Consider the following 13,857-nt stretch of genomic DNA (forward strand, 5'->3'; position numbering starts at 1 on the left):
AGTGTGAACCGGCAAAGACGAAAACTTTGTTCTCTAGTGACCATTGTTCCTACAAGCCGTTTATACGTCTGTGACCAACTTCAGAACTAATGTATTGCACTAAAATTCATGTTATTGATTGCTTGCGTTAACGGTCAGGCCTCGTCAGAGTTCGATAGACAGTCTCAATCTTTGCCAGTTCAAGTGAGAAAACAGTTGCGGCTATTTTCTCTGGGGACGGACAGGTATCATTGAGTACTGAGATTGGGAACCCGCAAAAAACCAATCTCCCCCTGTCCGGACTATTTGAACAAATGATCACTGTTTAAATGTGAACACAAAATATAGCATGCAGAAAAACACAAAATATAATAATAATATTAATTAGCACGTCGAACCTAGTGGGTCCATGGCTTGATTGACTATTCTTCTGCATTCCTTCTTGTCCATTGCTTTACATCAACCTACATTGGTTTTATCCTCCAATTTGTGAGGTTGAGTCTTTTTAGATCATCTTTTACATCCATTTTCCACCTTTTTCTGGGTCGACCTTTTCGCTGACGCCCTCCTTGTGTACTTGGCAGTAGTATTTTCGGTAGTCTACCCTATGGCATCCTCTTTATGTGTCCTAGCCATCTTAGTCGTTGCGTTCTTATTACTCTTGGTATGCTGGGTTCTCCATAGATCTTCATTTGTCCTTCTGATCCAAATGCCGTTTTCCATTTTTTCTCCAAATATTTTCCTAGTACTTTTCGTTACCATATCTGCACTATTTCTTGTTGTTTTTTATTTAATATCAATGTCTCTGCTGCATAAATTTCTGTAGACCTAATAACTGTCTGTATATTTAATTATGTGTATATATAATTATTATATGTTCAGTGACGATTTAATTTTTGACCATGCGCCAGACGAAAAAAAACTCTTTCGCAACAAAAGGCAATAACTCAGATTCGCTTTGTATATGATGAAATTTAAAAATAAGTCGTTGGTCTGACACATAAGGCTTTTAAAAGTGATTTTGGAAATTCAGCTCATCAACAAGTATTTCTTTTGTTTATCCTTCTCCTTCATCCCCTCCTTCTCATGCAAATTTGTCTACTTCTATTTCTTTAACACCTTCATTTAAAACAAAAATATATTACATAAACATCATCCAGATTTTGACGAATGTTTTATTTTATTTTCAGCATATGCTGGAGTAGACTACAGTTTTTCATGAGCCGCGATAAGTAGGTAAAATTAATTTGCTTATCTATGTTTTCGACCCCAGTTGGGTGGATCTAAGCCACTTAGATCCACCCAAAAAGGGTGGTGTCACAAATAGAGCAGCACATATGGTAATCCGCCTCTGCTAGGAACAGCAGATTGATTTTCATACTTTCATCTATTTTACGAATTATTTTTTATAAAAACAAGTAAGGAATACAAAGGGTTTATAAAAGAAAGATACAATTAAAGTACAAAATTCGCTGTAACACTTTTTTCATACCAGATGATTTTCTTACAAGTCACGAGATCCAATGAGGAATTTAAGAGTTCTTCTTCGTCTTCTTTTTATATAGACATGACTCTGTCTGTTTTTAATGTGCCTCCAGTAAGTTGTCGTTCCATCGTTTTCGTGGTCTTCCTATTGATCGTCTTCCTATTGGGGAACCGTCTCTTGCCGTCTTTACTACTCTATTTGTTGTCATTCGGCTTATATGATCGTTTTATTCTACTGTACTCTCTGTACTTCTAGCTCTGTCCCATAGTGTCTTACCATCAATTTTGTTTTTATCTCTGCTGTTTCTAACATCCTTTTTGCCCTCTCTGTGTCAGGTCTTGTTTCTGCCGCGTATGTCATTATTGGTCTGATGACTCTTTTGTAAATTCTGCCTTTCGTTTCTTTCCCGATGTTTTTATTTCTCCATATTGTTTAATTCAGGTAGCCTGTGACTCTGTTTTCTCTATTCACTTGATCTTTTACTTCCACTTCCACAACATATTAAATTTTCTGGCGGTTATATTAAATTGGTGCAGCATACGTTGTAAATCATTTTTACTCTGAGAGAGTAGTATTGCGTCGTCTGCATAGCAGATTATTTTAAGTTGTTTTTGGTGAAGGTGAAATGGACGCTTTTATAACAATTGTTTATGCTCGAGGTGCGTATGGTGCTAAAACACTTGAACTCAATACTTTGTGGTCGAAAACATGGGGATCTCCGTTTTTTTCTCAAACCATGTATCGTGATAGTTTCCGTTAAATTATAAACTTGCGTTTTAACCTAAAAAATCAAAGAAGCCATGTACTACAAACAGACAAATTTGCTTTAGGCCCGCAGATATGGGATTCGTTTGTGAAGAATTACATCCTTTCTTATAAACCTGAAGCTATTTTGACTGCTGACGAACAGTTGTTCATTACCAAAGTTCGGTGTAGATTAATACAATACATGTCCAACAAACTTGACAAATTTGGTATTAAGTTTTGGATCGCCATGGATGTACAATCGAAGTACTTCCTAAATGGTTTTTAGTATTTAGTTTAAGACGAAACGCACCCGTTGAGCGAGTCTTTACCAGAATCCATTGTTTTACATGTGTTGGACCTTCTTTTTAATAAGGAAAGAAATGTAACTACAGACCATTTTTTACATTATTAGCTCTTGACGCCAAATTACGAGAATTATGGTCGGAACAATGAATCCTATTAGAAATCCTATTAGAACCTTTTGCCAGAAACAATAGGTCTCCATTATACACAACGATCATTCTCAAATACGACATGTATACAATGACTGTGTATCAAGGAAAAACAAACAAAAACGAGTTATTGCCAAGTGCAATGCATTCTACGGTAGATATAGATAATGACAATAAAAATCTTCCAGAAACTGTCAAATTTTATAACGAAACGAAATTTGACATTAACGTGGTTGACCAAATAGCCAGAATATATACCACTAAAGCCGGATCATGACGATGGTTAGTATAAGTATTTTATAATATATTGGACGATGCTCCCATAAATGCATGCATTTTATACAATGAGGCAATAGGCAAAAAAATTAGACGTAGAGATTTTATTCTTCAGTTAGCTCAAGAGCTCCGTGATGAATACATTATGCAACGTAGTTCAAGAACGAAGACCGAAGTTGTTGATACACAGGCACCATCAACATGCAAATCCTCTACCACTAGTCGGAAACGACGCCAATGCGCTGCAGAAAAATCTGGATATAAAACTGGTGATATTTGTTAACAATGTCTACAGCCCATATGTGACAAATGTTCTGCAAAAAAGAAATAAGTTGCAAAAATTTTTTAAACAGTATGTAATCTCCATTTTTAATTTTGTAATGCATTTTATTACAAAGGAATAAATCAATTTAGCAAACATGTGTTTCATCTCAATAGTACACCAAATATAATTTAGTATATTTAGTAAAAGCCAAGTACTTTGAATTGTGAGTACCTGTATCCACTTTGCTAACATAGTTACTACTACACACAACTATCTCAACATTTTAAGAATAAGATGATTGAGAACTAGCTTGGGATAGTATCTTAAAATCAGAAGGGTAGGGTCTTGTCAAGAATCTGTGATGGGTGCTGAGGAAGTGTAAAGGTACGAACAGAACAAGTAAGTGGCGGTAGATGCTACTAATATATTATCGTTAAGTCGCGGTCGATGTCGACAGCACAAAGCAAGGAGGTTATCTGCGCTGCTCAGTCGAGCTAGGATCACTGTCAAGTGAAGTAGTTTGATGAAATTTGAATGACAAAAAGAGTGTGCATTTGCGATGTTGTGCGAGTCGAATGATGATAGTGATGAAATGTCAGCTGTCACCAAGTGGTGACCACAATTCCTGCTGCCTACTACTGTAAAGAAAATTCTTATAGCATATCGATACCAACAAACTGTAGTATACTCTCAGGCGAGGCCACAGCTATTTTGGAAGCCTTAATCTTCTTCAAAAAGAGTAGCCGATGAAGTGCAATATCATTAAATGCATTACTGGGATTGAAACAAATATATAACAACAACTCTACTTTACGATCATTAGGAAAGGAAGCGGCTTTTATTTGGGTTCCTTTACATACAGGTGTTTACGGAAATGAAAAATCAGGTCAGCTGGAAAATAAAAGTCGAATGAGATCAAAACATACTGCAAAATTGAAAACATATCCATGCACCGATCTAAATAACCTGGTTAAAATCCACTGTACTAATACATGGCAAAATCATGGGGAAAAATTAGGTACAAAATTAAATCTAATTTGCCCAAAAATAAATGCTATCCTGGGGACTCCTTCAAACAGAAGAAACCAAGGTATTATTAACCGTCTAAGAATTGGACATACTGCCTTAACACACAAATACTTAATAATAAAAGAACCACCACCAATCTGCTCCAGCTGGTCGGATCCACTGACCGTTAAAAGTGTCCTGCTTAATTGTCCGCAATTAATGGAAGAAAGAAGACCCCACGAAATCACAGATGATAATTTTAAAACATCAAGATGATTTTAAAAAGGACATAAAGTTACTCAATTCTATTTAATGTAATATTTCTTGTGTTTGTTATATCCACTAATAACCCTGCGCAGTTGATGTGGTTTTGTGTTTAAATAAAAAAAAAAAAAGAAAATTGAAAAACAAACATTCTTCTCAATAAGGAAGAAAATGAAAGCTAAGACAATACGTATGAAGAAACCGGATGATGTTGAAAAACGTATAATAGATGACAAGCTTCATTCTAAATGATATATCAGGCGATGTTTCTAATGATCACATTTATACAAAAATTTGAATCTATGTACATATTGTTTGATATGCAAACTATTTTTTTTATCTTAATTCGACTCCATAGCTATGTTAGAAAGCGACAATGGAATTAAAATTGATTATTTTTTGCATTTTTGCACAGTTATTTTAATAACCTATAACATGTTAAGTTTTATTAAAAGAACCATGTTTATAAATAACTTTAATAATTCGTTGGAATATTTCAATGATAAAAACCAAATAAATAAAAGCGAAAATTAATTAGAATGGCATCTGCAATAAAACATGCGTTTATTATCAGTACTAAGAAACTACTCCACTAAAAAACTATGCAAATTGTTTATGTGCAATAAGGTTTACAATAAGCAATTAAAAATAAAGAATGTAATGAAAATGTGGTCTATCTAAATGATAAACCTAATAAGTTGGCACAAGAAAATACTTTCTTGCATACAAAAATTATTGTTTTATATTTTCTAATGAATTTATTTTTGGTATAGAGCAATTAATGCCTCAAGACGAACAAAAAGAATGATACCTGAAAATACTGGTATTAATCATAAAACAGTAAAAAATATTTCGATTTTGGATCGAGTCTGTTTTGAATGACCTATTTTACAGTCCAACTCATTTGGGTGTCGTTATTTAATGTTTTAATAGTGACTTTTATGTATTATGTTTCTGTATCAACTATTAGTGCAGCCATCCACGTTCCGCTATACCTGCGGTGTCTGTGCAGTTGACATGTACAGGTAAACCGGAACGTGTGTACCAGACGCTGCAGGCAAAACTGCACCGGAGAAGAATCGAAATTCAGTATTTTCCACCTGCACAGGCTTGTTGACCGGAACGTGTATGTGAGTCTCTACTGTTCGCCTGTGCAGGTTTTGACTTGCTTATCGCGTCAGTCGTCTTATTTAGTAAGTTTCATATTTAGTTTTGTTTTAGGGGGTGGATACTTCTCTGCGATCCCGGCAGGGGATAAATCTACTTCAGGAATAGCACACCTGCCCACGCGAGCTCATGAATTTCCCCAGCCTCCCATCCCCGGGAAAACCATGTCCACACCCAAAGCATTCCCATCTCCACCCTTTCCTCCCTCCACTTCCAAACCAACTCGCCGACACGCACTAGCCAAGCGTGGCGTTTTAATGGCTTAAAACCCCAAAAGTTATTTTCTATGAAAGACGAAACTACTGAACGGCCCTCAGTCTCCGGCGGCTCCAACACCAAGGTAGCGGTTGGAACAGGTTTGGAGCAGAGGGTGCTAAGAATCCCCGGAAAAAATCAGGCTACTACAAAGAGCGACAAATGCATATTACTTCATACAATGTTAGAACTCTTATATCAGACCAGAAGATGATGGAACTGGAGGAAAAGCTGAAAAACATAAAATGGGACATCATTGGCCTCAGTGAAATGTTTATAATTTAAAATACTTAACAATAATTATTTAAAAAGTCAAATCTATTGTAATACGATATTTCTTCAACACACAGTAACTTTAAACATAAGTAAAATAAAAAAAACTTTGTCGCAGACTATACAAGTACCTTGCACTTCGAAGGACCAAGAAATAATCAGGACGAATTGTGTTATGGTCGAATGCGCATCTTGGGTGGAGCCTAATTTCAAATCGGCCAAGTATCACGTTAAATTTGACAAGCAATACCGCAAGGTACTGTACTGGGACCGCTACTCTACCTATTATACACGTATGATATTCCAGAAATTAAAGAAGATATGATAGGCACTTTAGCTGACGGTCAAGCTATTTTCACTTAAAGAAGATAATGAAGAAGCTGCAAGAAAACTGCAGGTCTCATTGAATAAAATCAGTTATTGAACAAAAAAGGAGAATTAAACATTATAGTAGATACTATTCAGGTCCATGAAGCGAGAAGAACTCAACATAAAATTTAGAAGAATGAACTAGAAGCTTAGAAGACATTATAAACTATCCAACCATAAACTGATTTACAAACAAATACTAAGACCATTATGGACATAAGGCGCACAGCTCTACGAATGCCCTAGTAAAAACAACATTGAAGTAATACCAAGTTCAAAATAGGGTACTAAGGAGCAGCTTTGATGCTCCATAGTACATAAAAAACTGCTGCATCCATCGAGATCTGAAGATGGAGACAGTAGAACAAGTAATAGCCAAAGTTCCATCTAACATGAACAACGTCTACTTCATCATGTGAATATCTAGACCATCACACTCTTCGAAAACACTGATATTAAAAGAAAGCTTAAGAGGACAAAATCCTTCAAGTTAGTGACGGTCAAGTTTAGGTTAAAATACATTGCCCATTAACTTTCTTGATCAGATTTTAGTACAAAGTACCCTCAGCTTGTTGGTATAATAAAAGAAATGTCTCACGAAAAATTATGAATTTTAATTTATAAAATGTAAAAAAAATTGAAAGTAAATAAATATTTTAGTTTTATGTGGGCACCATTCAAAATTTGACGTTACGATCAGTCGCCCAGTTTGCCTGCCTCTCTATCCGGCACTGGCGAAGACACAAATGAAGATCTTGTCCAAATATATGAATAACTTCTTTAGCGTACGAAGAAAAAGTTTGATTGTTGGTTACGTTAACTCAAGTAATTTATACATTTGGAAACTACATTCAACAGTTAAAATATTAAAGAATATCTAGAGTGTAATAATCGGAGACATAATTCAAGAATTTTGAGAATTCATGTAATATTTTATTTAAAATAACTCTGATTCATGATTTAATAAAATCTATTGCTTTTCTCTTTTCAAATCACAAATAATTCGTACCCCAAGTCCACCCAAGTTTTATAAAACTAAAAGAGATAAAAAAAATTCAAGTAAAATTTATTCCTTGAAAAAAAAAAAACAAAGAAAATGGCGTTTACTAAACTTTAATCTAATAAGCAAAACTCGAGATATTATAAAATTAGTGCAAAATAGTACCAAAATAAGTATTTTTCGAAGCTTTTTTGATCGTAACTCGGTTTGTATGCATGCAAATGAGCTTTTTTCAAACACAATTTGTTGAATTACTGTATTTTTATATGTATTAAAGTTATACCCATTTAAATTTGTAATTTTCTTAAAAATGTTTGTAAATAAATTTGTAAGGTTTTAAGCAAATTTGAGCAATAAAAATTTTTACTTAAATTATTAATAATGATAAAAGAGTTCAAAAGGAACATTTTGAACTTGGGAAAATGTCGGTAGGTTTATTTTTTGCCAAGATATCGATATTTTTCCAGAGCAACAATTTTCTCATATAATTTTTATAACAAAATCATCATAAAGTAGATCCCTTTCATTCCATTTACTTTTTACTTAAGAATTATTGGTAAATGTGAAAAGTTTTGATGAACTACGCTTTTGTTTATATGACCTTGGAGGTGTTTCTCTTGTTGAAGATATGCCATCAACATCTAACTTAATTGCATATGAAACGAGCATTTTATGTGGTGTACACACAACAGATATACCTTGATGACGCTACAAAAAAAACTCGATCCACATCACAGACATAATGAGACTCTGAAGCCTCAAAAAGTTTTAATTTTAATACGTCCAAGCACAGACTTAATACCACGATTAAATGTAAAGATTGCTCTAAAAACTTATGTACTGTATGTAAAAACTGTAAACAAGTTGAGATTTCCTCTATATCTCAATGTAGATGCACGAAAGAAAATGTTTGTGAAAATAATATTAATAAATAAGAACAATTTTTGTTCTGGCTAAGAACAAATTAAGTTATGCATATTTCTGAAATTTTAGTTTTTCATGTTTAGAATGGAAGGGAGGGACTTTATGATGATTTAATTATAAGAATTATATTATATGAGAAAATTATATAAGGATCTTCAAAAATAAAGGTAGCGTATATATATATATATATATATATATATATATATATATATATATATATATCCTCTAAAATAACAGCTGAACTGGTAGGTGAAAGAAGGGGTTGAGGTTAATTGGGTATACAGCTGATTGAAAGCCAAGTGTACTCTGTTCAACAGTTCATTATATTTCGTCAATTTTCATTGGCATCATCAGATGAGAGCTACAATTATTTAAAACATGGTAAAATACAATTTAATAATAGTTTGTTGTTTATATACTTACTTGATTGAGGTTAATGGCATTAACATGACCCATGACATTTTCTCAAGCTCAAAATGTTTCTTTTGAGTTCTTCTACCATTATGGTTAATTCACGTATAAATGTTCATTGCTGAAATTTGCTTAAAATCCTTATAAACAAATTAATTTATAATTTTTTAAAGAAATTACAACTTTGTTTGAAAGAACTTTGTTTGTACAAGAACGTTGTTTGAAAGTCTATAAATCAAGCTTTGAAATGAGACTTCGTAAAGCTCATTTACATGAGTAGAAGCCGAATTAAGATCGCAAAATACTTACTTTGCAACCATTTTGCACTAATTTTTTACTATCTCGAGATATAATTATTAGATTAATGTTTGGAAAACACCATTTTCTTTAGCCTTATAATGAGAGAGACATATAAAGAATTAAATTGTTTATAAAAATTGTTTGACCACCCGGATCGAAATCTACCCTCAAAATTCATAATTAGCTGCCAAAAATACATTAAAAAAGTGGATCCATCAGAATTGAACTTAGTGAATTTTTTATTTACATTTAACCTTACAGGAACCCTCCTTCTTACCGCATGCTTGCGTTGATAACTGATGTAGAGTAGCTTTTGTAATTACTCTTGTTATTTTGAGAATTATTGATACTAAAATAATTTTATAAAAACATAGTTAAATCTAGAATTAACGTTCAAAATTTTTAAAATGCAGCAAAAAATCTAAAAAAAAATTTCATTCTACTGAAACAGAAACAGTGTTTTTTCAATTCAAATCTTGTGTAAATTTTCTTCTCCTTTTTAGACTTCTCTCGTCCATTTTTTGACATAGACCTCTCTTAACTCCTTCCATCGATCTCTATCCTGAGCGACATACTTCCAATTTATTCCGGCTATTCTTTTAATGTCCGCCCATCTCATCTTTGGTCTTCCTCTTGGTAGTCTGCCTTGTAAGATCTCCAATGTTCTATTGTGGCGTTCCAACGTTGGTCTTTTTGTCTAGCAGTGTGACATGCGAAGCTCCATTTGAGTTTGGCAATTTTCGTTGTGATATCCTCAACTTTTGTTTTTGATCTTACCCAATCGTTCCTCTTTTTATATGATAGTCGTACACCTAGCATTGCTCTTTCCATGGCCCTTTCTGTTGTGGCTAATTTATTTAGACCGGGTTGGAAACACGAGGAAGAGGCCTATGTTCAGCAATGAACTTTTGACTTTTTAAAGCTGGATGTTGATGTACTATCATAGCTGCGTTTCCATATATATAATATATTAGTTGCCTATATCGCGTAAATTTTGGGACAGTGTATATTAACTTTTTGTAGTTATTTTTGATCTCTCTGGGTCTATTGTTATCTATTTGCATACAGCTTCTTTAGGTAGTCAAAACATGTTATATCATTTTCTATAGTGGTTCATCTATTAATTCCTTCATCAGCATTCTTTGGTGTTTTATATAGCGTTGTATTTCTTTTTATGTGCCATAAACAATGCTTCACTTCTTTTAAAAAACGTTCCCATGATCGTTTCTGATTCTTCTTACAAGGGCATGTGTTTTATTTCGCATTGTCTTGTAATTGTCGTACTCTTGTTGTGTCTTCGTTGACATATATTTCAGGTAAGCTTTTTTTCTTTACATTTTTCCTTCACTTCTGTGCAGAATCATGAAGTGTTTGCTCTGGGAACAATTTTTTTATTTATCTTTCTTTCGCAACAATTCCTTAGCTGAGTATAAAATATTTTAATTCATTTTTGCCCCGAAAAAACATTATTTAAAAGAACAAACATTTGTCGAGTAGTGCTTTAGCAGAATTGTGTACATACCAGAATTTCAAATCCTGACTGATGTGAGAGAATTCATATGAACCACACAAATATCGACAATCGAAGAAGGAATGTTTGCATTAGCCACACCCAATCTTAAGAAAACTACCCAATCGTGTTCTACTTTATATCCCCAAGGAAGCAGAAGGAGTGAGAGCGAAACCTGAAACGACTTGACCACTTCAGTTGATCACTTAAATACCTACCTCTTTAGTACTTATGTTTTTACAGTCTTAAATTTAGAATGATTTTGTGCTTTTGTCTCGTCAAATTAATTTATATTGGTAAATACACAGTATCTTTTAAATTATCGTCGGGTAGGTATTTAATTTTCAAACTGATTTTGACAGGTTTTCTTGTGTAAAAATATCTATATAATGAATACCGTATGGGCGTTTGTTTCTTTATTTCTTATTCTTCTTCTTGTAGTGCTTATCCTTTTCGGATGTTGGCAACCGTCATGGCAATATGTATTTTGCAAACCGCTGCTCTGAAAACATTTGTGGTTGTTGTGCTGAAGCACGTACGTAGGTTTTTCAGCCAAGAAATCCTTCGCCATTCTGGTCCACGTTTTCCTTCTACTTTTCCTTGTAGAATTAATTGCAGCAACACATATCTTTCGCTGTTCCTCATGATGTGTCCGAGGTATTCGATTTTGGATGTTTGTTTTGGTTTTAACAACTCTTTTCGTTTTTGCATTATTAATAAAATGTCCTAGTGAGTAACGTGGTCGGTGTAGGATATCTTCAGGATTCGACGATAAAACCACATTTCGAAAGACTGAATTTTCTTGCAGGTAGCGTCTGTGAGAGTCCACGACTCAACTCCATACAACAGTATAGGAAAGGTATAAAATCGTAGTAACCTGATTTTTATGGATACTGATAAATCATGGCATTTGAATAGCTTAGCCATTTTTTGAAATGCAGATCTAGCTTTCTCTATCCTACATTGTATTTCTAAGGAATGGTCCCAATTTCATTGACGTTCGTACCAAGGTAGGTGTATGTTTTTACTCTTTCTATTTGTTGACCATTCACACTGATTCTTTCAATTTGCTGTTCCATCTTAGAGATCATCATACATTTTGTTTTCTTAATGTTCAGTGAAAGTCCATATCTCTGACTCACTTCTGTGATTCTATTCATTAACTCCTGAAGCGCTTCATAACTGTCAGAGAATACCACCGTGTCATCCGCGTATCTGATGTTATTGATACATTCTCCGTTAATGCGAATTCCGGCTTCAACATCCGCTACTGCTTCTGGAAAGATTTCCTCAGAGTATATGTTAAACAGCAAGGGTGATAGTATACATCCCTGTCGGACCCCACGTTTGATTTTGATACCACTGGATTCTCCTGCCTCTGTACGGATAGACGATGTTTGATTCCAGTAAAGATTGCTAATAATTCTTAGATCACAGGTGTTTATTCCAAGTTTATTACAATATTTGTGAATTCCATAATCAATGAAGCATGCATAAATATCGCAATTCACATCTCTACATCGTTAAAATAGCACTTGTATGCTAAAGAGAGCCTCTCTCGTACCCACTGTGTTCCGAAAACCAAACTGTGTACGGCCGATTTTTTCTTCGCATAGTCTATATATCCTTTGATGAATGATTTTTAGAAATAACTTAACTAAAATGTGGCCCATTGCAGGATACGGATTTTGTTTTCTTTGATAGAGCAGTAAACGTTGACTTCAGCCATGATCTTGGTATTACTCCGCTTAAATATATGTCATTGCCATCTCTCAGTTACCTTATAATGAAAATAATACTTTATAATGAAAATTGCATCTGTTGTTGATCTTTTTTTGAGTGAGAGTGGAAATCTAAAGACCGTACCAGATGAATCGTACCTGGCGTGAGTTGGATTCAGAGTAGATGCAGTATATCCTAACGCATTTCCCCTCATGGGGGGTCTTGTCTTTAGAATATCCAACATAAAAAGTGGATGTTGTCCTATAGTTGTTCTAGATGAGTGACATTGTTCAATGAATAATGTCATAAAATAGGTCATAAACTACTGTCAGTCAAGTTTTGTATTGTTCTGTATGTAAGAAGGAATAAAGTATAATTGTTGATGGCCAGACGTTTATTGGTGCATATTTCCTAAAGTACATATGTCCTTGTCTCTTGATGTCTTCAAACTAGAAGGAGGACTTTACCTAACTTAAATTATAACAGTACCCTGCCTACTAACTTAAACCACTCTCGCCTTACGTGCGCGGCAAGATTTTTTGTCTGCTCAACATTTTCTACCAGTCGTAGAAAATGAAGTAGAAGAACATATAGCATCTGATACCGAGCAACTGAAAGATCAGGTTATTAATGAAAATGGTAATATTACTCCAGAGGCAGTTCCATAAGTAAATTTTGAAATATATCCAATTCCTAGAGCATCAAAAGTCAATGTTTCTTTTTTGGATTTATTACCACTACCAAAAGTCCACACAATCTAAAAGAAACTAGAATGTGTACAAAGAAACGATCTGAAATCCTGACATCCACACCGATGAAGAATATTCTCGAAGAAGCTGACTTGAAGAGGAAAGAGAGAAATGAGAAGAAAGTAGCTGCTACAAAAAGAAAAAATCTTTAGCAAAGAGGCCAAAAATACACCATGTTAAGAAGATTAAATTTCAAGAAAGTGAAACGGAGGAATCGGAATATGACGAGAAAGACATCTGTGATGATGATGAACTAGACGATGTGCGGTAATTTTGCGCACCAACCAAAAAAAATCAAATTGATAATTTCAGGATGTGTACTTACCGTTTGAGACTATGTATCTTATATATGTCTATGATTAACTTTCGTGAGTTAACTACATTAATTTAGATAGTTTTAATAACTTAATAAACAACAATAAAGACGGTTTTGCTTAATTTCTTACAATTCCCCCACTTCCCCTTACTCTCACCCATATTTTTATGATGTAACTAGGTAGTTGTTTGGCCCTGTAGTTTCCGCATTGTTGTATGTTTTTGTATACCTAAAGGTACTAATTAATATATTGCTTCTCTATTCGCCTGGCATTTGTTCCACTTCCATAATTCTTTTAAACAAACCGCTTTGCCAACTTGCTCCTATCTCCCCTAACGCTGCCCATTTTCCAGAGATTATTATCTGGTTCAACTGCTTTATCTA

The sequence above is a fragment of the Diabrotica undecimpunctata genome, chromosome 10 (assembly GCF_040954645.1).
Source record: "Diabrotica undecimpunctata isolate CICGRU chromosome 10, icDiaUnde3, whole genome shotgun sequence".
NCBI classification, from domain to species: Eukaryota; Metazoa; Arthropoda; class Insecta; order Coleoptera; family Chrysomelidae; genus Diabrotica; species Diabrotica undecimpunctata.